We start from the raw sequence: 23,181 nt of genomic DNA on the forward strand, positions 1-23,181 counted from the left end.
GTTGTGCTCAAGTTTCTGAAGAAAGAAAAGTATTGTCATGTAAGAAATGAGTTAAGTGTTTTAATGAATTGATAATTCCATTGAAATCAAAAAAATAGGAAAGAATGAATTATTTTTTGAAGTTATCTAAGAAAGACAAGAATCATTGGCTGGTACTTGGTTCAGTAATGAAAGATATTTATGTAGTTATAGTAAACAGTGATTGTGAGAATGTTTGTGCTACCATTTTATCAACTTACTCGAGTGGGAGAAAAACAGAGATTTTATAAAATAAATCCCACTGAATCAACCAGACCAAAGATTACTACCATAATGCCAAAAACAGAGAAATACATAGTTGCATAATATTTTCTTAGCTTTAGAAACATGAACGCAAATACCAAATGCCGTAAGAAATGAACCAAGGGGTACAAAGATTTTGAGGAGTGGAACTAAATACAAAGGGGAAATACTACTTATTATAGTAATTTTTAGCTTTATTGGATTTTTAAATGATGCACACATTTTAATTTGATGAGAATAGGCCAAATCTTCTATACAGCATGATTTTTACAAGGAAAAATTCATAGGAAAAATATTGGGGGAAATATTCTAAGATAGTAACAGTGATTGCTTCTGGGTGGCATAAATTCCACATGACCTAACTGTGTCTTTATATTTTCAGTATTTTAAAACTTTCTATAATGAGGAGCATCAGGGGAAAAAAAGGCACAGAGAGAACAAGGAAAGGGAAGTTATCAGGTTTATGAGAATGGAAAGCAAGAAAGATAAATGAAGATAAAATGAATGCAAAACTATCATACGATGAACAAACAATATTTATTAAGTGACCATTGTGAGACTAGCATTAGAGGTAATAAACAAAAAAATGATAAAATGTTGCCCATTCCCTTGAGGCACTTAAGATTAAATGGAATAAAAAATAAATGGAGGAAATAAAAGTGAGATATCATATTTTGTTTTAATGACAATTTTTAAAAATAATAAAATTACAATTAAGATATTAGATGACAGGAAATATAAATATCTGATACTCAAAATCAGGTGAAATGAAACAATAATTCCTTCTCTTATTCTTGCTCCTACTATCAAAGATGATTTGTTGTAAATACTTCTTATATAATATTATGAATATTACTATAAACTCCCTATGTGTATTATTATTCAATTTGCAACATGCAATATTGAACAGAACTTTTTCCTAAAGATTTATCTTATGAATTCTCAGGACATCTGCTTATTTTAATACCAGCGGTGAGGATGATCTTTCGTTCTTTTATAGCATTTACCACTTGCTTGAATTCTTTCAAGTATCAAGTCAAATAACAAGTTTCTTTCATGTCTGCCTTTAATTCAGATGTGAGTTAACCAACATGGAAATTAAGCTTAAATGTCACAGCCTCTTTCTTGCATAGACCCCCTTCCAGCAACACACTCTGTATGTTTTTGAAGGATTCGCAAATGTAGGATATTTTAACCCCAATTGATTAAGACTGCTGTCTCTTTCTGCTCCAGATTACTCTCCAACACTCTTCTGCTTATGTAGGATCACATTTGGAGTGGCTATCAATTAGATGAGTAGGAAACAAAAGAGTTTTATTTAGTTAGGTCTATACATATGGATCACAGTCTGTGTATGTATGTTTTAGCAATTCTTAGCCATTGTGGTGGTGTAGGAATGGCTTCCAGGAAATGCTCACTTCCCACTGTATTAACTTCCTCATTGTTGGGACCACAAGATGCAGAGCAGAATTTTTATGGAGCACTTAACATATAAGAATGAGGATAATGGAGGAAAAAAAGGATTTGAAATATACAGCAATATAGCATGAGAAGCTAGCCTATGGCAAGTTCCTGCAATTCTGATGTTTTTTATCATTTAAAAAAATTTTTGATATAAGCTTTTTCCCCATATTTGAAAACAATAGTACAGTATTTATCTGATATTACAATAATAAGTTGTGAAGTTGAAAGAAAATTGTCAGACTATCAATAACGTAAAAAAACTTTTTTTTTAAGGTCTCACTCGCAACATATGGAAGTTCCCATGCTGGCGTCAAAGCAGAGCTTTAGCTGCCAGCCTATGCCATAGCCACAGCCACAGCAAGTCAGGATCTGAGCCACATCTGCGACCTACACCACAGTTCACTATAATGTCACATCCTTAACCCACTGAGCAAAGCCAGGTATTGAACCTGCGTCTTCACGTATACTAGTTGGGTTCATTACCACTGACAGGAACTCCAAAAAAAAAAAAAAAAAAACAAATTTCAATCAAACAACCGAATTCTGTCTCTATGCTCTATTAAAAATATTTAATTACATTCATACAAAATGGCAATCAACTTTCATGGCCAAAAGTAACTAGGTACAAAATAGTATAGAGTTGTATTAGGTATTTAATTAATTAAAATATAATGATTTTGTTCTAGGTTTTGTAGTTTTACTGGTATTGATTGCCTTTTTAAAATTCACAATTTGTTACAATTTATTTTCTCATCCAAAGTAAATGTTCATTTTCATATCTAATTTTTTATTATATTTTATTTTTCTCTAAATTTTCTACTTTGCGTGCAGTTGAGGTCTGATAAAACTGGAGGCACCCTGGAGACACTTTTTTAAATTATTATTTCAAAACATTTATCATGCCATGTTATGAAATTCCTATAAAATAAGTTTTATATAGTTGATCCCATGTCTAGATAACCTTCTCATAATATTAATGTATCTATTTTTCCTTTGTTCTCCATGTGCAGTAATTTCAGATTTTTGGATAATCCAAAAATAAATCCAACAAATTCAAGAAAAATTGAAGTGAGAAGTCAAAAATAATAACAGAATTGGTGAGAAAATATGCTATACATAAAGCCTAAACAGAAGCTACTCACTGCTTTGATCCTTTCCCCTAATTCTACCTGCACTATCCATTCGGAAGCAGCTGTCCATTCCAAGATGGAAAGTGTCACTGACATCTACTTAAGAACTGCTAAAAAACACAAAACAAAACAAAAACCTGGACAAAAGTCAAAGTAAAGAGTATACACTAAAACTAGAGGAATAACCTACAACCTATGAAGAAATATATTAGAACATGGAAAAATGGATTCGAAAAAACAGATTTTTAACATCTCAGTTGAAATTACAGGTATCTTGATTTCTTTGAAAAAAGGAAAGGAGCCAAGTGTTTGAAGGAATTTCAATTCATGAAATAAATTAAAACTGGATGGTAGAATACAGGAAAGAAAAATATACATGTTACACAGGGGTATTCTTTGTTCACAGATAAATAATGTTTTTATAATGACTGAAAATGTAGACATATAGTATACAGCCTTGAGGAAATTAAAAGTGGAAGGAAAGAACACAGACAAAAAAAGAAAGGGATTAAGGCAATAACATGGAAACAAATTTCCAACAAAATATTTCTTATCCCTAATCATGGAAAAGAAAGACTTAAAATGGCACACAGTGTTCCAGGAAAAAAATGAAAAAGAATACACAAGTAAATATCTCCTCAGGAAGGTGAAGTTGGAGATGACTTATAAAAATCACATGGGCTCCCCCAGCAGAAAAAAATAAGTCATACACCATAGGTGAAAGTCAAGTTGGTCTCAGCCATAACTCTACCCAAAGCCAGAGACAAACAGGAGTAAACAGTTCTTTTCTCAGTGTTGTTATTTAAATGTGCCATTTGGAATTGTTGGTCACTATATTGGGACCAGAAATGGAGACAAGAGGATAATCAACATCCACACAGTGAGAAAATCTGATGATGTTTCCAGTTAACTGTGGGTCCCTCCATGACAACTGAGAAAAACTTTCCTTATTACTTAAGCCATTCTGATTTCCTTCCTTGGACATTTGTTGAAAGCTTCCTACCTGATGCAAAGAAGATACAAATATTATAAAAATCAACCATGGAAAAATAGTAACATGAGTAACATGAATCAGAGTAAGGGGAGGGTAAGAAAGGATGGAAAAAGTTTAACTAATTTCTTTATCATATGTAAAACTCAGGAAACACAATCTAAAATTGAAATAGTATAATAATTCCATCCTCAAAATTGTTTTTCTTTTCCTAACTTTACAAGAATCTTTAAAAACTACTTTTATAGTGAAGAAATTGAATATTTCATGAAAATGTTAGCCATTTTTCTTTCACTTCAATGCTCTGTTAAACTCAGATAAAACTGATATAACTTAAAAGAATATACCACAAAATGTGAGCCAATATTTTAAAAAATTATTTCTCTTTTTCTATCTTTGAGTATCTAAACAGAAATACCTGAATTTGGGGACACTAAATATTAATATAGTTATTCCTGGATAGTGAAAATTAGTGGTAGATTCCACTTTATTTTTCTGCTTTGCCCGAGTAAAGACAATACTCAAAACAATAAAAAATAAGTAAACAAAACAAGTGATACAAAACAAAGACAATGTTTTGTACAAAAGAATAAAGTCATTAGTCACAAAAATGAACACCTATTTTGAACACTTACTTTATGCCGTTAGAATATAGAAACACACTACAGGCAATGAGATAATACTTTGCTTCATGTGTTGTAGTTACACAAAACCGTAACAGTTATGAAAATACACACCTACCTAATTTTATAGCTATTATTGAAAAAAGGATATGAATGGTAGATACTGATATTGGAACTTATTCATCTACATCAAGATTTAAATTATTCAACAGTTTTAACTTTGTATTTTCAAATCCCCTTTTTGCTTTGTTTTGTTTTTTGGTCTTTTTAGGGCTGTACCTGCAGCATATGGAGGCTCCCAGGCTAGGGATCGAGTGAGATCTGTAGCCACTGGCCTATGCCACAGCCAAAGCAACACCAGATCTGAGTCATGTCTGCGACCTACACCACAGATCATGGCAACGTCAGATCCTTAACCCACTGAGTGAGGAATCTGTGTCCTCATGGATACTAGTCAGTTTTGTTTCCACTGAGCCACAATGAGAACTCCTAAAATTCACTTTTAAAGGCTAACATATTATCTTATGAAAGAGCATGAACATCAGAAAACTGTTTTAAATGTTTTTAGAGAGTAAATCACATTTGGATTAAAGGTGAGAGAGTATTGGTAAAGGCATGCCATAAAGTTTCCTAAGTGTGACCAGGTTTCGTGTGTTTTTCCTCCTTTGTTAATGCTCACCTGGTTAATAGTTATCCTTCAGCCATCATCTCAGGAATCATCTTGTTATAAAGTCTTTACAATCCTTGTGCTGGTCCAAGTGGCTGTTTTACTCTGCTAGCCTGTATGTATCACTGCAAGATAAGTTACTGCCATTATATTTGGGATTATCTGTTAGGCTAGGGTTCTCAGAGTGTGGTCCCCAAGCCAGCAGTGTCAGCAACCCCTGGGGACTTCTTGGAAATGCATGTTTACAGTCTCCACCCCACACACACTAACACAGGAATTCCATGAGTGAGGCCAAGCCATCTGCTTACAAGATGTTCTCCAGGTGCCTTTGATGCAAGCTAGCATGTCACCACTCACTGGTCTACTGTTTTCCCAGTAAAAGGTAAGCTCCTCCGTACGGACAGGGTCTTTTCTCATTCATTGTAGAATTCCTCTATGCTAGCACCAGGCCTGGCACACAGCCCATGGTCCTTGAAGGCTCAGTCTAACAAAAACAGAGCCTACACATAATGAAAATATCACTAACATTTAATGTGTCCTTATTGTGTTTGGGGCACTGTATTAAACATCTCACATGTACTTATTCATTTAATTACCTCAATATTCTGATGGGACAGATACTACTTAGTGTCCCCATTATTACGTATTAAGAGATGAGGCACAGAAAATTATGAAACTTGCCGAGGATACACAATTAGCAGATAGCAGAGGCAAGATAGGATTTCAGTCAGTTTATTTTCAGAACTCTGCCCCTAATCATGAAATTATATAGATTTATAATTTGTGGAAATACTCAGAATAATTACTTGGGATAATTTTCCCTCTTCAGGGATTTGTATTTGTCCATTTTTTTGTGTCTTTTATATTGGTAAATGATATTTTGGCCACTAAGAATATTTTATATACATACTTCCACTGGTAACAGATGGCTTTTTAAAATTATGTACCACGGAACTACCCTCAGCAATTAAATGGGCATGGATTTCCTCAGAGTCATTTTAGAGATCTGTACAATTTCCTAATAAAGACTCAGTTCCATTTTCCAACTTGCTGAAACCCCTTTTTGAGCTTTAGGCTCATACCAAAATCCTATGGATGTTGAGAACTTGTTGAAAGATTTTGAACTGGTTGTTAATCACTATGTGATGAATTTGAACACAAATTTACAATGTGACAAAATAAATGTACCCCTCATCAGATCAGTTACTGTTCTAATAAAAAATATATCTTATAAATTGTAGTAATTGAAAGTTAAGCTGTTAGTTATAATTTTTCTTATAACTATAATTATAAATTGTATAATTTCTTCAACAATATTTAAGAACTATCAGTTCCCACTGTGGCACTGTGGGTTAAGAATTTGAGTGCAGCTGCTCTGGTTGTTGCAGAGGTTCAGGTTGGATCCCCAGCCCAGTGCAGTGTGTTAAGGGATCTGGCATTGCCACAGTTGTAGTGTAGGTCTCGGGTGTGGCTCAGATTCAAGCCCTAGCCTGGGAAATTCCATATGCTGTGTGTGCAGCAATAAAACAAACAAACAAAACAGTATTTAAGGGGGGGGGGTGAGACCACAATTCTCAAAGCTTGAGATGGCCAGGCTCATGATGTCAGTTCACCTTACTATACACATGATGATACCAGATAATGCTGCTACAGTCAAGTGAGGACAAGATGAGCTATAGTTTGCTCATTTCTCCTGAATTTTACTTAGGGCCATGCCTAATGCTCAGGCTGTATAGGGACAGAAATTTCAACATGTAAAATTACGTCAATTTATTTTCATTTTGAAAAAATTGCCACTATCCTCCCCATTTCTTAAAATGACAAAAACTCCAACAGATTAAACCGTTCACAATCGATTGCTAAAACATCTTACAGCACAACAAAGATTTAGTTGAGTAATTCAAATTACCACAAGGCTAATTATCGTTTTTATCTTCATTATGTGAGCTGACTATAGTACTTCTTAATTCCATCATTCCTTGGTGCTCTGGCAAAACAGCTAACTGCCAGGTGCTGTGACTATGGCTCCTGGAATTCTGCCTGACCTCCACTTTTTTATGGTAACACTGCAGCCAGGCAACAGATGATACTATGCTGATGCTGTGCTATGGAACTACTGCTCAGTGCAGTCATTTTGTAACAATGCCAAATGTCCACTAACAGCAGCCTGGCTGCATCATGATTATGAGATAGGTAAAAGTCAGTCTGATTCTATCACATTATGAGGTATTCGCCATATGGAGAAATTAGCCTTGGGTAGAAGGAGGTAGAAAAGGGGATTTAAGATATGCAACTTGTCAATAATGTGGGGAAGAAGACAGAAAATGGTCAAGGGAGATGCCAAGATTGTTATTTTCCTTAAGCTGGGCTATCTTTAGCTGAAGACTAAGACAACAGAAATCTCTCTCAAGTCCTGTTGTCAAATGAAGGATTGTGATGATATAGAAAAAAAAAAAAAAAAAAAAAAGAATCTCCAATTGATTTCTATGGCAACATATGGCACTACTTTATGCATGAAGAGAAGTCACCCTATTCTGATTTCTTGACAGGTTTGCTCTGTGGTTCATGGAGTGTCTGTCGGAGGGTATGGAGATGGAAACACAGTATATGTACTGAATCACTCAAAGAATGAAAAGAAAGGATATCACAGTCAGCATCTGCTAATTATATGCTGTGTCTCCTACCGGGCTTCTTATTACTCTGAAGGCAAACTAGCACTTAGAGAAAACTCCTTGGATACTGTCTATGGTTCATAGACAGATAACAAATATACCTAGATTTTGCAAAGTGGCTGAAACTGAAGTTGGATTGATCACATTTTGAGCTGGTTGCTTTGGGTGAAAACAGTCAAGACAATAAACACGGAAAAGCAGAAAGTTTCAACCCCCAAATGATTTATTCCTGTTTATCTAGTAACTTACATAGTCGTGCTTCTCTTCAAGATGCTTCAGATAATGTGGCAGGCAGAATTCTAAGATTCTTCATCCCCTGGTATGCATATCTGTTATAATGTCCTTCCTTTGAGTATGGGCAGACCTTGTCAATATGATAGGATATCATGTCATTGATTCAGTTATTAATAAGTAGACTTGGAGTTAATCACAAGTCCAAGAGATTATCCTGCATAGACCTGGCTTAATCAGCTGAGCTGTTTAAAAGACAATGAAGTGCGAACTCTTGTTGGCCTTAAAGACGATGCCTCCATGAGTTCTACATCTGCAAGGAAATGAATTCTGCCAACAACTACATGAACTCCAAGAGGCTCTCCAGCTCTGGACGAGATCAAGCCCTGCCTAACACCTCGACTGCAGTCTGATGAACACTTGAACAGAACCCTGCACCAGCTTCTGAACACCACCACAGCTAACCCTGCCCCAACCTCTGACCCACAGAAATGGTAAGGTTATATATCCGTGTTGTTTCAAAGCCTCTAGATTTGTGTCAATGTGTTATACAGAGATAGAAAATTAATATTTAATATTCACAACTGAGTTCTTTAAAGAATAAGTTTTTGAGTTTGGGATATATTACTGTATATGTGATGTTTTCCACTAAGTCAATAGTATCCTTCAGTATCATGTTTCTCTGATTGAATCTTAACTGAATTTTGCTTCTAATTCTCACTCAGATCCATCTACCACAATCCAGATACCACTGCTAAAATGTTGACTTTTCAGACAAATTGTGAAACTTCAAATATTTCAACTCCTCTAGTTTAACTTTTTAAAATATTTATGTAAAATTCTTCCCCCATCCTAAAGGAAAACTAGAAAAATAGGTGTTTTTACATTCAATTGATTTCAGTCAGCTCTTTGTTTGCCTAACTACTGAGGAAAAATGAAAAAACTAAAATAATATAGAAAACCTTATTGTATCTGTGCTATAATTTATACTTTGCATTATTACCTTATATCATTTTAGAAAAATAATTTGAAATTACAGATTTGATGTTTAAATTTCATCAAAGGAGATGAAAAAACATTTGGCAATTAACCTTCAATCTAAATATCTTCACTTTCCCCAGCGTCTCATAATGCCTCAGGTATAGTAAATACCAAAATAAACATTTGCTGACTGAATGGACATAAATAAGAAATAGTAATGTCTACAAAATGTCAACTGCCATTTATATTTTCAGCATAATAAATAAATTATATATTTTATACTTTGTATTCCATGTTCCTATACTGAGAAATATCACATAATGCAATGAATAGCAGATGGGTGGAATTAAATATCTTTTTATGATGGAAACATAAATCATTATTTTTAAGGTTTGTATACTCTCTAGGACATATCTAGAAAATAATTTCAGGGAAGATAGAGAGAGCTTCTAATTTAATTTGAAAATCTTTCTTTGAAAACTTTACCAAAACATTGATACATAATTAACTATATAGTGTAAGAGCTTTTCCTCCAAATGTTTCTATATGACCCTCTAATTTCACTCTGTCAAATCTGTAATTTGCTACAAAGTGCGGGAGCTAGTAAGAAGACAGGACTATCCTAGTAGGGGGAAACCTTTCAGAATATTTTCAAGACATGCTTTATGAAGCATCATATAACTCAAAATAACTCCATTGATACTGGAGGATTATGGACTATGGACTACCTCTACAATAGAAAGAACACGAGGTGTATTTGTGTAAAACAAAAGCATGGAAAGATCTGCACTTGCTCATACTGTCTAGAACTTTTGCTCTAAAATCTCCACTTTCTCTAGATTAACCACAACTCCATATATCCACATGGATGCAGAAATGGATTCCCCCAGCAGAGCCTTCATTCTCTTGCCTTGTGCATCCAGCTCAGTGAATTTTCTGAGAATAAGAAAGCTACAGACAGAGCTGTCATGCACATCTAGCTCTCCCTGCAAAGAACTTCTGAAAAGCCACAAGGAAACTGCTCCCCCCTGCTGCTTCTCCATTTAAGGGACTTGGAAATGACTCAGCATTCACACTGTGGGACTGTGGCTGGTCTTTCTAAGATGACTAGCATCCGACTGACATTCATAAGAATCTTTCCAATGTAGAAAAAGGCTATCACCAAATCTGCCAAGTACAGAGCTGAAACCATAGAAGTGAAAAGACAACTTACAGAATGGGAGAAAATAGTTTCAAATGATGCAACGGACAAGGGCTTAATCTCTAGAATATATACACAACTTATACAACCCAACAGCAAAAAAGCCAATCAATCAATGGAAAATTGGGCAAAAGACCTGAATAGACATTTCTCCAAAGAAGATATACAGATGGCCAACAAACACATGAAAAAATGCTCAACATCGCCGATTATAAGAGAAATGCAAATCAAAACTACCATGAGATACCACCTCACACCAGTCAGAATGGCCATCATTAATAAATCCACAAATAACAAGTGCTGGAGGGGCTGTGGAGAAAAGGGAACCCTCCTGCACTGCTGCTGGGAATGTCAAGTGGTACAGCCACTATGGAGAACAGTTTGGACATACCTTAGAAATCTATACATAGAACTTCCATATGACCCTGCAATCCCACTCTTGGGCATCTATCCGGACAAAACTCTACTTAAAAGGACACATGCACCCGCATGTTCATTGCAGCACTATTCACAATAGCCAGGACTTGGAAACAACCTAAATGTCCATCGACAGATGATTGGATTTGGAAGATGTGGTATATATACACAATGGAATACTACTCAGCCATAAAAAAGGATGACATCATGCCATTTGCAGCAACATGGATGGAACTAGAGAATCTCATACTGAGTGAAATGAGCCAGAAAGACAAAGACAAATACCATATGATATCACTTATAACTGGAATCTAATATCCAGCACAAATGAACATCTCCTCAGAAAAGAAAATCATGGACTTGGAGAAGAGACTTGTGGCTGCCTGATGGGAGGGGGAGGGAGTGGGAGGGATTGGGAGCTTGGGCTTATCAGACACAATTTAGAATAGATTTACAAGGAGATCCCGCTGAATAGCATTGAGAACTATGTCTAGATACTCATGTTGCAACAGAACAAAGGGTGGGGGAAAAAATGTAATTGTAATGTATACATGTAAGGATAACCTGACCCCCTTGCTGTACAGTGGGAAAAAAAAAAATTAAAAAAAAATAATAAATAAATAAATAAATAAATATCGAGGATAAACAAAAAAAAAAAGAAGAAAGCACCAATTAAATGACTTTCAATATGTGTGAAAGTAAGAAATATGTAACATGCTCCTTTTTTTTTCCAAACAGATATAGACTATTTTATGTATTACATTAAAGCTTATACAAAAACATTGAAACATAAAACTAAGCTTCTTTTGTGTGATCTTGATGGCAAAGATGGTCACTTTGGAAGTAATACTGTATCATGAGCACAGAGAACAAAACAAAACAAAAGGCTCATTGAACCTTGATCAACCATCAGGAGAGAGGACGTGAAGCACAACCAAGGAGAACAGTTATGAGAACTGCAAGTTGTGAAGTTCAATTGTCGTCCGCCTACTCTCACAGCAAAAATCTCAGTCATAAACATACAAAAAATCATTACATTTAACTAAATGCCAACTGTAGCTGAACAGGACAAATACTGTATCATCTGGAGATTTTAGAAGAAATAGATTCCTTAGGCCCTGTCCAAGTTTTACTGAAATACACTCTCTGGGGATGTAGTCTAAGAATCTTTATTTTTAGAAAGCTAACTCAATTGATTCTATTATTATTCAGTTTTGGAAGCCAAATAAAGTGGATGCAGTGGTTTGTTCCTCAGATTCTTCCTTCTGCAAGAGTCCACTTTACAAAAGCTGCCACTTCTCTGGGTGCAGCCCGCACCCAAGGACTGGTTGATGTGACAGGTCAAAACCTCATAGGCATATTTTATTTAGAATAATTTTAAAGAAATAAAAGCATTGTTGAGTTCAGATGCTTCTCTCAGTCCCTCACAGGTGTTATTCCTAGGATCACTCCTCAATAAAATTGCTGCAAACAGCATTTCATCCCAGAATGAGATTCTTCAGAAACCCAAACAAAGAGAACTGGTGCTTAAGTGATCCTTGACTGCAGACTCTAAAGTAGGCAGTAATCAATAGTGAAACAAGATGAGAAAGACACATGCATGGGGGCAAGAACCAGTGGTCCCAAGGCACCATGAGTCAAAATGTGAGCACAGTAGGAATTCAACAATCCATTCAGTCAGAGCGGGGCTAGGGAGTCAGAGGCTCAGTGGAGTGAGGAAGGCATCAGAGAAGAGACTAGCCTGCAAGATTGTCTGCAGTGAGGAAGGATTTTGCTTGAAGCCGTAGAAGGTCAGCCCAGCATGGAGTGCTTAAGCTGGGGCAGGGTAAGTACAACAAGATGAGCCTGGAAGATTTTTTGAGACAAAATAAGGATGTATTCAAGATGATTTGTATCAAGAGAACATAGAAATCAGCTTGAAGCAGTTCCACTGGTCAAACCTGGAACAACTTGAGCATCAACATGAATAGTAGTGAAAACAAATTAAAGCCAGTGAATAAAATATGAATTCATGAGCATACAATGATATTAATAATTTAAATTTAAAAGTTCGATTAAAAGTGTGGTATTCACTTAGACTGACAGTATCTCCCAACAAAATACTTATAAAGATCAAAGAATAAAAGAGTAATGTTACAGTGGAGACTCTTGTAAGATATCAAATTAGTCAACTAACAATGGGAAAAAATCAAATACATGTGCTACTTGATATGATGTAACGAGTAACAGCATCACTTCTTTGACATTCCTGGCAAGTGATACTGTATAACCCACATCTAAGTAGAAAGAAAAATCAAATAAACTCAAATTGAGAAACATCCCACAAAATAAATTGCCTGTAATCTTCAAAAATATCAATATCATGAAAGTCGAGGAAAGACAAAAGAACTATTTCAGATTAGAAAATACTAAAGAGAAACGACAGGAAAATGTCATATGTTATTCTGTATTCAATACTTTTGCTATAAAGTTCTAATTAATAGGACAATTCATAAAATTTGTATAGAGTCTGAGGATTAGATGGTAGGAGTGTTTTAACGCTAATTTCCTGATTTCAATGGTTATATTGAGGTTAAGTAGATAGAATATCCTTGTTTCCAAGAAAACAAACAAAATATTTGGGTGTAATGAGACATTCTGTTGGTGACTTGCTCCCAGAAGTGTCAGGGGAAAAAACAAACAAACAGTTCTTTATGTTGTTCTTGAATCTTTTCTTTCAAGGTTTTTTAAAAAAGTAAATTTAAATTAAATATAATAGTTTTTTTGGATTTAAAAAATGTGCCTGTATTTTTAAAATTAATTAAATAGAGTACAGCTGATACACAATGGTTCAGAAGCACAGCAAAATGATACATTTATATACATAAGTGCTTTTTCAGATTTTTTCCATTATAGGTTATTATAAGGTATTGAATATACTTCCCTGTGCTCTACATTAGGACATTGTTGTTTATTTTATACATAGTGCATATCTATGCGTGTACTTTATTATTTACTTTTTAAAAATTTTTTTATTATAGTCAATTTACAATATCATGCCGACTTCTGCAATACAGCACAGTGACTCAGTCATATATATATATATATATACACATATATAATATATATGTACAAAAATAATGTATACATTCTTTTTAAATAATATTTTCCATCATGGTCCACCCCAGGAGATTGAATATAGTCCCCTGTGCTACACAGTAGGACTTTGTTGTTTTACATATATATATATATATATATATATATATATATATATATATATATATATATATTTGTGTGTGTGTGTGTGTGTGTGTGTGTGTCTTTTTGCCTTTTCTAGGGCCGCTTCCTGCGGCATTGGAGGTTCCCAGGCTAGGGGTTTAATCACAGCCATAGCCACCGGCCTACGCCACAGCCACAGCAACAAGGGATCCAAGCCATGTCTGCGACCTACACCACAGCTCACGGCAACGCCGGATCCTTAACCCACTGAGCAAGGCCAAGGTTCAAACCCACAACCTCATGGTTCCTAGTTGGATTCGTTAACCACTGCGTCATGACGGGAACTCCAGGACTTTGTTGTTTATCAGTTCTAAATGTAATAGTTTTCCCAATGAACCCCAAATTCCTAGTCCATCCAACTGCCTTTCCCCTCCCCCTTGGCAATCACAAGTCTGTTCTCTATGTCTGTGAGTCTGTTTCTGTTTTGTAAATATAATGAGATTTTGGAGCTCTATTACCTTCCATATTACACACAGTGAGGACTTAATTCCTATCAGTAAGGGAAATATTGATAGTTCTTCACATGCTGCAATCATGAAATTGTTAAAACTTTCACAGACGTTGAACTGAGATGATTTCAAAGGAATGCACTGGAGGATGTACCATCTCAGGCATTCAAGGGATTCAGAAATAATAATTGCAGGTATATTGGAACTAGATGGCTTTTGTTGAATATTGTGATCACACTGAATAAAATAGAAGACTAAGGGTGATTAATTGTCAACTTCAGCCTAAGTCTGAAAATCAGAGACACCAATAAAGTGTTACAATCTGACCTGAGGACTATGCCAACTTTCCCAACTTAAGGAACAATGGAGTACAAAGGGATCTGCACTGTCTGAATATTTCAGAGAACATCGCATAGGTCTATTATGCAGTAAAGAACATATACACCATTTGAAAAACAGTTTTTTGTATGTTAATGAGCCATGACAGAGAATCTAAAGGTTGAGCCTAAGTTCAAGAACAGAATCCTACAAGACAAATTAAGTGTAACATGATGGGCCCACCAGCATGGTCAGGAAGAGTGGTGGAAGAAAAAGGCCCACCTTCTATCATGGATAGGTCAGCAAAGTATGCATGTGCAAGCCTCAAGATGACTTATACTAAAATACAGCTCAACCAAGGATGCCTCTGAAAGAAAATGGCAAGGAGAAGAGAAATATTCCAATAGGCAGTAATCAGAATATTCATAAACTTGGACTATTAGGCAGCTGTGAATGGCTTAGCTGTGAATGGCCAGAGTCCTGAGAAGAAAAGGTCAGAATGTTAGAATTAAGGATTTCTGGAAAAGAGCATGTAGATGCACCTATAGGGCAATGAATGGTGAACATAATTGTGTCCTATGCTAGTTCTACCAGAGAAGAGAGATTTAGCCATTTGCTATCAGTGAGCCTCTGCTATTGGCCACCCAATGGGCTTGTGAATATAGTAGCCATAGTGACAGTGGGGAGGTTCTGCATGTGCTCACCTGCATACACTTCTCACCAGTGCTGATCTATCTACCATTGCTACTAAATATTAAACCCTTTGGCAACAGAATCTAATGCCAAGTCCCAGGTACAACACCATTCTTTCATGAGGACAGCTAGACACCTGGTGGTAGGGTGACTACATTGGACCCCTTCTACTCCAATGAGGGTATCTATTAATTGCTGAGGTAGAGCTATATAATGGATATGGTTTGCTTTAGTCAGCAATACTACCCAAAATCTTACAGAGCTCTTGATTCACATACATGGTATCTATATCATTGTCTTATCTTAAATGAAAGGATCTATATTATGACAGAACAAGAATAGTTCTATGATCAAGGGATCCACTCATGCCATCAAATATTGTACCACCCACACATGCCATGATGAGAGAACATGGAACAGCAATTTGAAGGTACATCTAAGGCAACGATGTAGATAAAACACCTTGCAAAGATGAGGCAACATCTGCACTATGCAATATATTTCTCAAATCTAAGATCATTATTAAGTGCCATTTCTTCAATAGATAGAATACCTATTGATTGGTTCAGGAACCAAGTGTTGAGAGCAGCAGTGGACCACATGCAAAACTCTGTGTCTCCCATCCTTTCAGCTTTAGGCTCCATGGATTTAGTGGTCTTTGTTTTCAGGGGAAATACTTCAAACAGGGGACACAATAAGTACTGCATTAAATTTTAAGCTATGACTGTCACCTGACACAAGAGTGTCAAGATACCAGAGGTATATTGGAACTAGATGGCTTTTGTTGAATATTGTAATTTTGTTTTCTTCCAGAGGTAAGGAAACAAAGACCACTTTGGCCACTGATGCTACTGTTAGCCAATGGGGGAGGGTGATTTACAAGGCCACCTTTAGTCATTTCATTACTTGAATTTGAAAGGTGCGCAAGCACAAGAGCAGATTCTTAGATTCCTGAGAGATTAGGATCTGTCACTCTACTATTTGAGCCATGTGATCCAGCAGAGGTACTGCTGATGGGCACAAGTTAGAATGAACAGTACAGAAAAGAGATGAGTGTCACTTTCAGGCCCAAAACTGACTGCAGCATAAAGGTTATAGTTCATCCTATTAAATTTCCCTTTCTGAGACTCTCCAGGGAAAGGGAAAACCAGAATCATGGAGGAGGTTTCCCGGATGTGTTGAATTTACTGTGTAATCAAGCAAGTGGTACAAGAGATAAAGTACAGTGGATACTAAGTGGGCCACCCAGGACAGCTTTAGGACCCAGATGCTCATTCTTCCAACTTTGAGGAGTGCTGGTGATAACTTTTCAGGAATTTTCCCCTTCACCTGAGAAGTCCATATTTCTTGATGGGTGAGTGCAAATATGTAAAGGCAAGAACATTTTGCTTGAATCTAGAATAACTTTGAAAAACCATCCCAATTTCAGAACTACTCTCAGAATTGGCTTAGGATTCTGCTGCACTTACATGGAAGTTCAACTTTTCCCACTGCCATTTTTTTCCCTCATAGGTATTGCTTCGGCAAACTCTTTCCAATAAACTTCTTGTATACAAACTGACCTGTGGTTGTTTCTTGGAGAACCTGATGCTACCAGATGGGAAGCATCTAATTCAGATATATTAAGAAGGGGAATAACTATTTTTGAATATCTTAAGTTCTATCTAGCATCTTGCCTTAGAGTCTTTTAAAATGAAGTACAGGAGAGAGGACAAGATGGCGGAGGAGTAGGGGGACACGCTCGCCCTCTCCCACAAACACAACAAAAAAAGCACATCTACAGAAGAAATGACTCGCACAGAACAGCAACCAATCGCTGGCAGAGGAACCTAAACTCCAATAACGGCAAGAAGTTCGTGACATTATTGGGCAGAACGGGAGAAAAGAGGAGAGTGAGAGAAGGTGAATCCGAGCGGGACGGGCGCTCCCGAAAGGGAACTGCGGAGGAGAAAGGGATCCCGCACCCTGGAAAATCACCTACCGGGTGAAAGATCAAACGAACCGGAGGAATCTCCAGATGCAGAGAAGAGTGTAGCAGTAAGTCGGAGTACGGAAAAACCGATCAAGAACCCAACGGACCATCTGAACTACGGGCACGGTCACCAAAAATTGAGACGCCTGGGCGGGGCTGGGCACCGAATCCTCGGCTCCAGAGGTTAGTCCCCGGGAAAGGGCCGAGGGACGCCTGGGTGGGGGCTGGGCACCGAGACCTCGCCTCTGAAGGTTAGTCCCCGAGAGGGGGCCAGGGGACGCCTGGGTGGGGGCTGAACACCGAGACCTCGCCTCCGAAGGTTAGTCCCTGGGAAAGGGCCGGGGGACGCCTGGGTGGGGACTGGGCACCGAGACCTCGCCTCTGAAGGTTGGTCCCCGAGAGGGGGCCAGGGGACGCCTGGGTGCGGGCTGGGCACTGAGACCTCGCCTCCGAAGGTTAGTCCCTAAGAAAGGGCCAGGGGACGCCTGGGTGGGGGCTGGGCACCAAGACCTCGGCTCCAGAGATTAGTCCCCGGGCTAGCGGGGCGGGGAAGAGCGGAAACTGCTTGGGAGGTCTCTAAACCATTTGACGGGGCAGAGACTGCCTGGGAGACTAGAAAACAAAGCCATCGCAGAGGAAGGGAGCAATACTCTAGGGGCGGGGAAGTGGAAAGCAGCATCAGAGGGAACCTGGGAGAAGAGCCTGGTCTGCGCCCATGCTGGGGAGGGGAGAGAAGAAGGGGTGGGTCCCCATAGAATACCCCCCACGCCACAGCAAGCTTAAAGGCCCGCTAGCCAGCAGAAAGCTGTGCTTCCCAGTGCATTCCCTCCCCCCACCCCTGCCACCCCCTGCGCTCTCGCCGAACCTGGGGCTGCCTGCCATCCAGGAGGGCTGGCCTCAATAATTGCCTGAAGCCTACCACCGCAGGGGCTCTCCCTGCACAGGCCTGCTTGCCCTTTGGAGGGGCTACACTTCCACAGAGCAGCACCAAACACCACCAGCCCCCCTAGAAAAGGCCTGCAGCCCAGAAAAGCTAGAACAAGCCTAGCCAGGCCGTGAATAGATCGGCCTAATTCTCCGACGGTTTTTCTGAGACGGGCTGCCCCGGGGAGGAGCCTCCCGGGTCTCCAAGGGCCTTGCTACCCGCCCAAGACCCCAGGGGGTGCTAAGACCTAGGGGACCAGCTGCATAGGACTGCCAGCTCAAGGCAGGACCCCCTGCAGCCCAGAAAAGCTGCAACAAGCCTGGCCGAGTTGGGAAAAGATCTCAGACGGTCTTTCTGAGTCGGGCTGCCCTGGGGAGGAGCCTCTTGAGTCTCCAAGGGCCCTGCTACCCGCCCAAGACCCCAAGGGGTGCTGAGACCTAGTGGACCAGCTGCATAGGACTGCCAGCTCCAGGCAGGACCCCCTGCAGCCCAGAAAAGCTGCAACAAGCCTGGCCGAATCAGGAAAAGATCTCAGACGGTTTTTCTGAGTCGGGCTGCCCTGGGGAGGAGCCTCTTGGGTCTCCAAGGGCCCTGCTACCCGCCCAAGACCCCAGGGGGTGCTGAGAACCAAGTGAAATCTGCTACCATCGTGGGGTGGACCTCCCAGTCCTGTCTGCCCTCAGGAAGTCCTCCTTTGCTTCAAAGAAACACTGTTAGTCCCATCAACACTCCAGAAAAGCCACACTGCCTCAAAAAAGACTGACCAACAACGCCAGCCCTCAGGAAATATTCCACGGTAGTGACAAGGCAAACATTACCCGATCACGGAGAGCACAACTCCCTCAGGAGAAAGAAGACAACAAGCAAGATGAAGAAGCTGAGAAACCACCCCCAGTCAAACCAACAGGAGAACTCACCTAAAACAGTCAACAATGAAACAGATCTCTGCAGTCAGACAGACCTGGAATTCAAAAGAGAAATACTGAAAATACTGAAGGAATTAAGAGAAGATATGAACAGTAATGCAGATACCCTCAGAAAGGAGCTAGAAAATATAAGGAGGAGCCAAGAAAAACTAGAACATTCATTTGCAGAGATGCAAACTGAACTAGGGGCAGTAAAAACCAGAATGAATAATGCAGAAGAACGAATCAGTGATATGGAAGATAGAATAATGGAAATCACTCAATCTGGTCAACAGACAGAAAACCGAATCAAAAAACTGGAAAGCATTATAAGAGACCTATGGGATAATATAAAGTGGGCCAATCTACGCATAATAGGAATTCCAGAAGGAGTAGAAAAAGATAAGGGAATGGAAAATATATTTGAAGAAATTATCGCTGGAAACTTCCCAAATCTAAAGGATACTGGATTCAAGATACAAGAAGCACAGAGGGCCCCAAACAAACTGAACCCAAACAGACCCACAGCAAGACACATCATAATAAAAATGGCAAAAGTTAGTGATAAAGAGAGGATCCTAAAGGCAGCAAGAGAAAAACAGAATGTTACCTACAAGGGAACCCCCATAAGAATATCAGCTGATTTCTCTACAGAAACGCTACAGGCCAGGAGGGAATGGCAAGAGATATTTAAAGTGTTAAAAGGAAAAAATATGCAACCTAGAATACTTTATCCGGCAAGAATATCATTTAAAATAGAAGGGGAAATAAAAATTTTTCCCAACAAACAAAAACTTAAAGACTACAGCAACACAAAACCCAGGATAAAGGAAATATTGAAAGGGCTTCTCTAGACCAAAAAGAAAGGAAGGAAAGGGAAGAAAAAAGAAAAGAAAAAAAAAAAAAAGAAGAAGAAGAAGAGGAAGAACTAGGACTGAGGAAACCGCAATCAGAGAGCAGTCACTCAAATAAGCCAGCATACAGATTTAATCATGAACATGCTTCAAACAAAATAAAATTAAAAAGAAAAAAATAAAAGAGTCATCAAAACCATAAAATGTGGGCAAGGGATGTTAGGAGGTAAATAACCCTTTTTGTTTGTATGTATGTCTCTCTTCTTAATTTTAATATAATAATGAAGTGTTTGAACTTACAGGACCATCAGGCTAAAACACACAATTATGGGAAGGGGTTAGCATACTTAAAAAACAGGGCAACCACAAGCCAAAACCAAATATTGCATTTGCAAAAAATGAAAAAAAAAAATACACTCAAGCAGATAATAACAGGAGACCATCCAACCAAAAAAAAAAAAAGAAAGGAAGAATGGAGAACCATAGAATCAACTGGAACACGAGGATCAAATGGCAATAAATAATCATCTATCAATTATCACCTTAAATGTCAATGGACTGAACGCCCCAATCAATAGACACAGAGTGGCTGAGTGGATAAAAAGGCAAAAACCTTCAATATGCTGCCTACAAGAAACTCACCTTAGGACAAAAGATACATATAGATTGAAAGTGAAAGAGTGGGGAAAAGTATTTCATGCCAATAGACATGACAGAAAAGCAGGAGTCACAATGCTCATATCAGACAAAATAGACTTTAAAACAAAAGACATAAAGAAAGACAAAGAAGGACACTATTTAATGATTAAGGGATCCATCCAAGGAGAGGATGTTACTATCATCAACATATATGCCCCAAACATAGGAGCACCCAGATACATACAACAAATATTAACAGACATAAAGGGAGATACTGATGAGAATACAATCATAGTAGGAGACCTAAATACCCCCCTCACATCAATGGACAGATCCTCTAAACAGAAAACCAATAAAGCAACAGAGATCCTAAAGGAAACAATAGAAAAGTTAGACTTAATTGATATCTTCAGGACACTACATCCAAAAAAAGCAGAATACACATTCTTCTCAAATGCACATCGAACATTCTCAAGAATCGACCACATATTGGGACATAAAGCGAATCTCAATAAATTTAGGAGCATAGAAATTGTCTCAAGTATCTTCTCTGACCACAATGCCATGAAATTAGAAATCAACCATGGGAAAAGCAAAGAGAAAAAACCTACTCCATGGAGACTAAACAACATGCTACTAAAAAACCAATGGGTCAATGAGGAAATCAAGAAGGAAATTAAAAACTACCTTGAAACAAATGATAATGAAGACACAACCTCTCAAAATCTATGGGATGCTGCGAAAGCAGTGCTCAGAGGGAAATTTATAGCAATACAGGCCTTTCTCAAAAAAGAAGAAAGATCCCAAATTGATAACTTAACCCTCCACCTAAACGAATTAGAAAAAGAACAAAAAAATCCTAAAGTCAGCAGAAGGAAGGAAATTATAAAGATCAAAGAAGAAATCAATAAAATAGAGACTCAAAAAACAATAGAGAAAATTAATAAAACCAAGAGCTGGTTCTTTGAAAAGGTGAACAAAATTGACAAACCCCTGGCCAGACTCACTAAAAAGAGGAGAGAAAGAATCCAAATCACCAAAATTATAAATGAAAAAGGAGAAATCACAACGGATACAGGAGAAATACAAAAAACCATAAGAGAATACTATGAACAACTATATGGCAACAAGTTTGACAATCTGGAAGAAATGGACAATTTTCTAGAATCTTACAGCTTGCCAAAACTGAATCAAGCAGAAACAGACCATGTGAACAGACCGATCACTAGAAATGAAATTGAAGAGGTCATAAAATCACTCCCTACAAATAAAAGCCCAGGACCAGATGGCTTCACAGGTGAATTTTATCAAACATATAAAGAGGAATTGGTGCCCATCCTCCTTAAACTCTTTCAAAAGGTTGAAGAAGAAGGAATACTCCCAAAGACATTCTATGAGGCCACCATCACCCTCATTCCAAAACCAGGCAGAGATACCACCAAAAAAGAAAACTATCGGCCAATATCATTGATGAATATAGATGCAAAAATTCTCAACAAAATCTTAGCCAACCGAACCCAACAACATATCAAAAAAATTATACACCATGACCAGGTTGGGTTCATCCCAGGTTCACAAGGATGGTTCAACATACGCAAATCAATCAGCATCATACACCACATTAACAAAAAAAAAGGTCAAAAATCATATGATCATCTCAATAGACGCAGAAAAAGCATTTGACAAAGTTCAACATCCATTCATGATCAAGACCCTCGCCAAAGTGGGTATAGAGGGAACATTCCTGAATATAATCAAAGCCATTTATGATAAACCCACAGCAAATATAATCCTCAATGGGGAAAAACTGAAAGCCTTCTCACTCAAATCTGGAACAAGACAGGGATGCCCACTCTCACCACTGCTCTTCAACATCGTTTTGGAAGTCTTAGCCACAGCAATTAGACAAACAAAAGAAATAAAAGGCATCCATATAGGAAGAGAAGAGATCAAACTGTCATTGTATGCAGATGACATGATTCTATACCTAGAAAACCCTAAGGACTCAACCCCAAAACTCCTTGAACTGATTAATAAATTCAGCAAAGTGGCAGGATATAAGATTAACATTCAGAAGTCAGTTGCATTTCTGTATACCAGCAATGAAACATTAGAAAAGGATTACAAAAATACGATACCTTTTAAAATTGTACCACATAAAATCAAATACCTCGGAATACACCTGACCAAAGAGGTAAAGGACCTATATGCTGAAAACTATAAAACCTTAATCAAAGAAATCAAAGAAGATGTAAAGAAATGGAAAGATATTCCATGTTCCTGGATTGGGAAAATCAATATTGTGAAAATGGCCATCCTACCCAAAGCAATCTACAGATTCAATGCAATCCCTATCAAATTACCCATGACATTTTTCACAGAACTAGAACAAACAATCCAAACATTTATATGGAACCACAAAAGACCCAGAATCGCCAAAGCAATCCTGAGAAACAAAAACCAAGCAGGAGGCATAACTCTCCCAGACTTCAAGAAATACTACAAAGCC

The 23,181-nt window shown here is 38.0% G+C and overlaps 1 protein-coding gene across 2 annotated transcripts in view; it reads right to left on the reverse strand.

The window, feature by feature from the left end:
* Nucleotides 1–23,181, reverse strand: part of DTWD2 (DTW domain containing 2) — a 1,117,698-nt gene that overhangs the window by 324,237 nt on the left and 770,280 nt on the right. The window contains exons 11-12 of one of the 2 annotated variants that reach the window (XR_014838622.1): nt 8,079–8,193; nt 5,170–5,282 (exon numbers count right to left, since the gene is read on the reverse strand). The exons of the other annotated variant lie outside the window; for it this stretch is intronic. The gene's annotated coding sequence lies outside the window, so the exon portion shown is untranslated. The remainder of the gene's footprint in view (nt 1–5,169; nt 5,283–8,078; nt 8,194–23,181) is intronic. 2 annotated transcript variants of the gene reach the window in all.

The sequence above is a fragment of the Sus scrofa genome, chromosome 2, assembly GCF_054392235.1.
Source record: "Sus scrofa isolate SSC_HxYL_T2T_F1_AM1 chromosome 2, Sscrofa_HxYL_maternal_Yorkshire_Landrace_v2.0, whole genome shotgun sequence".
NCBI classification, from domain to species: Eukaryota; Metazoa; Chordata; class Mammalia; order Artiodactyla; family Suidae; genus Sus; species Sus scrofa.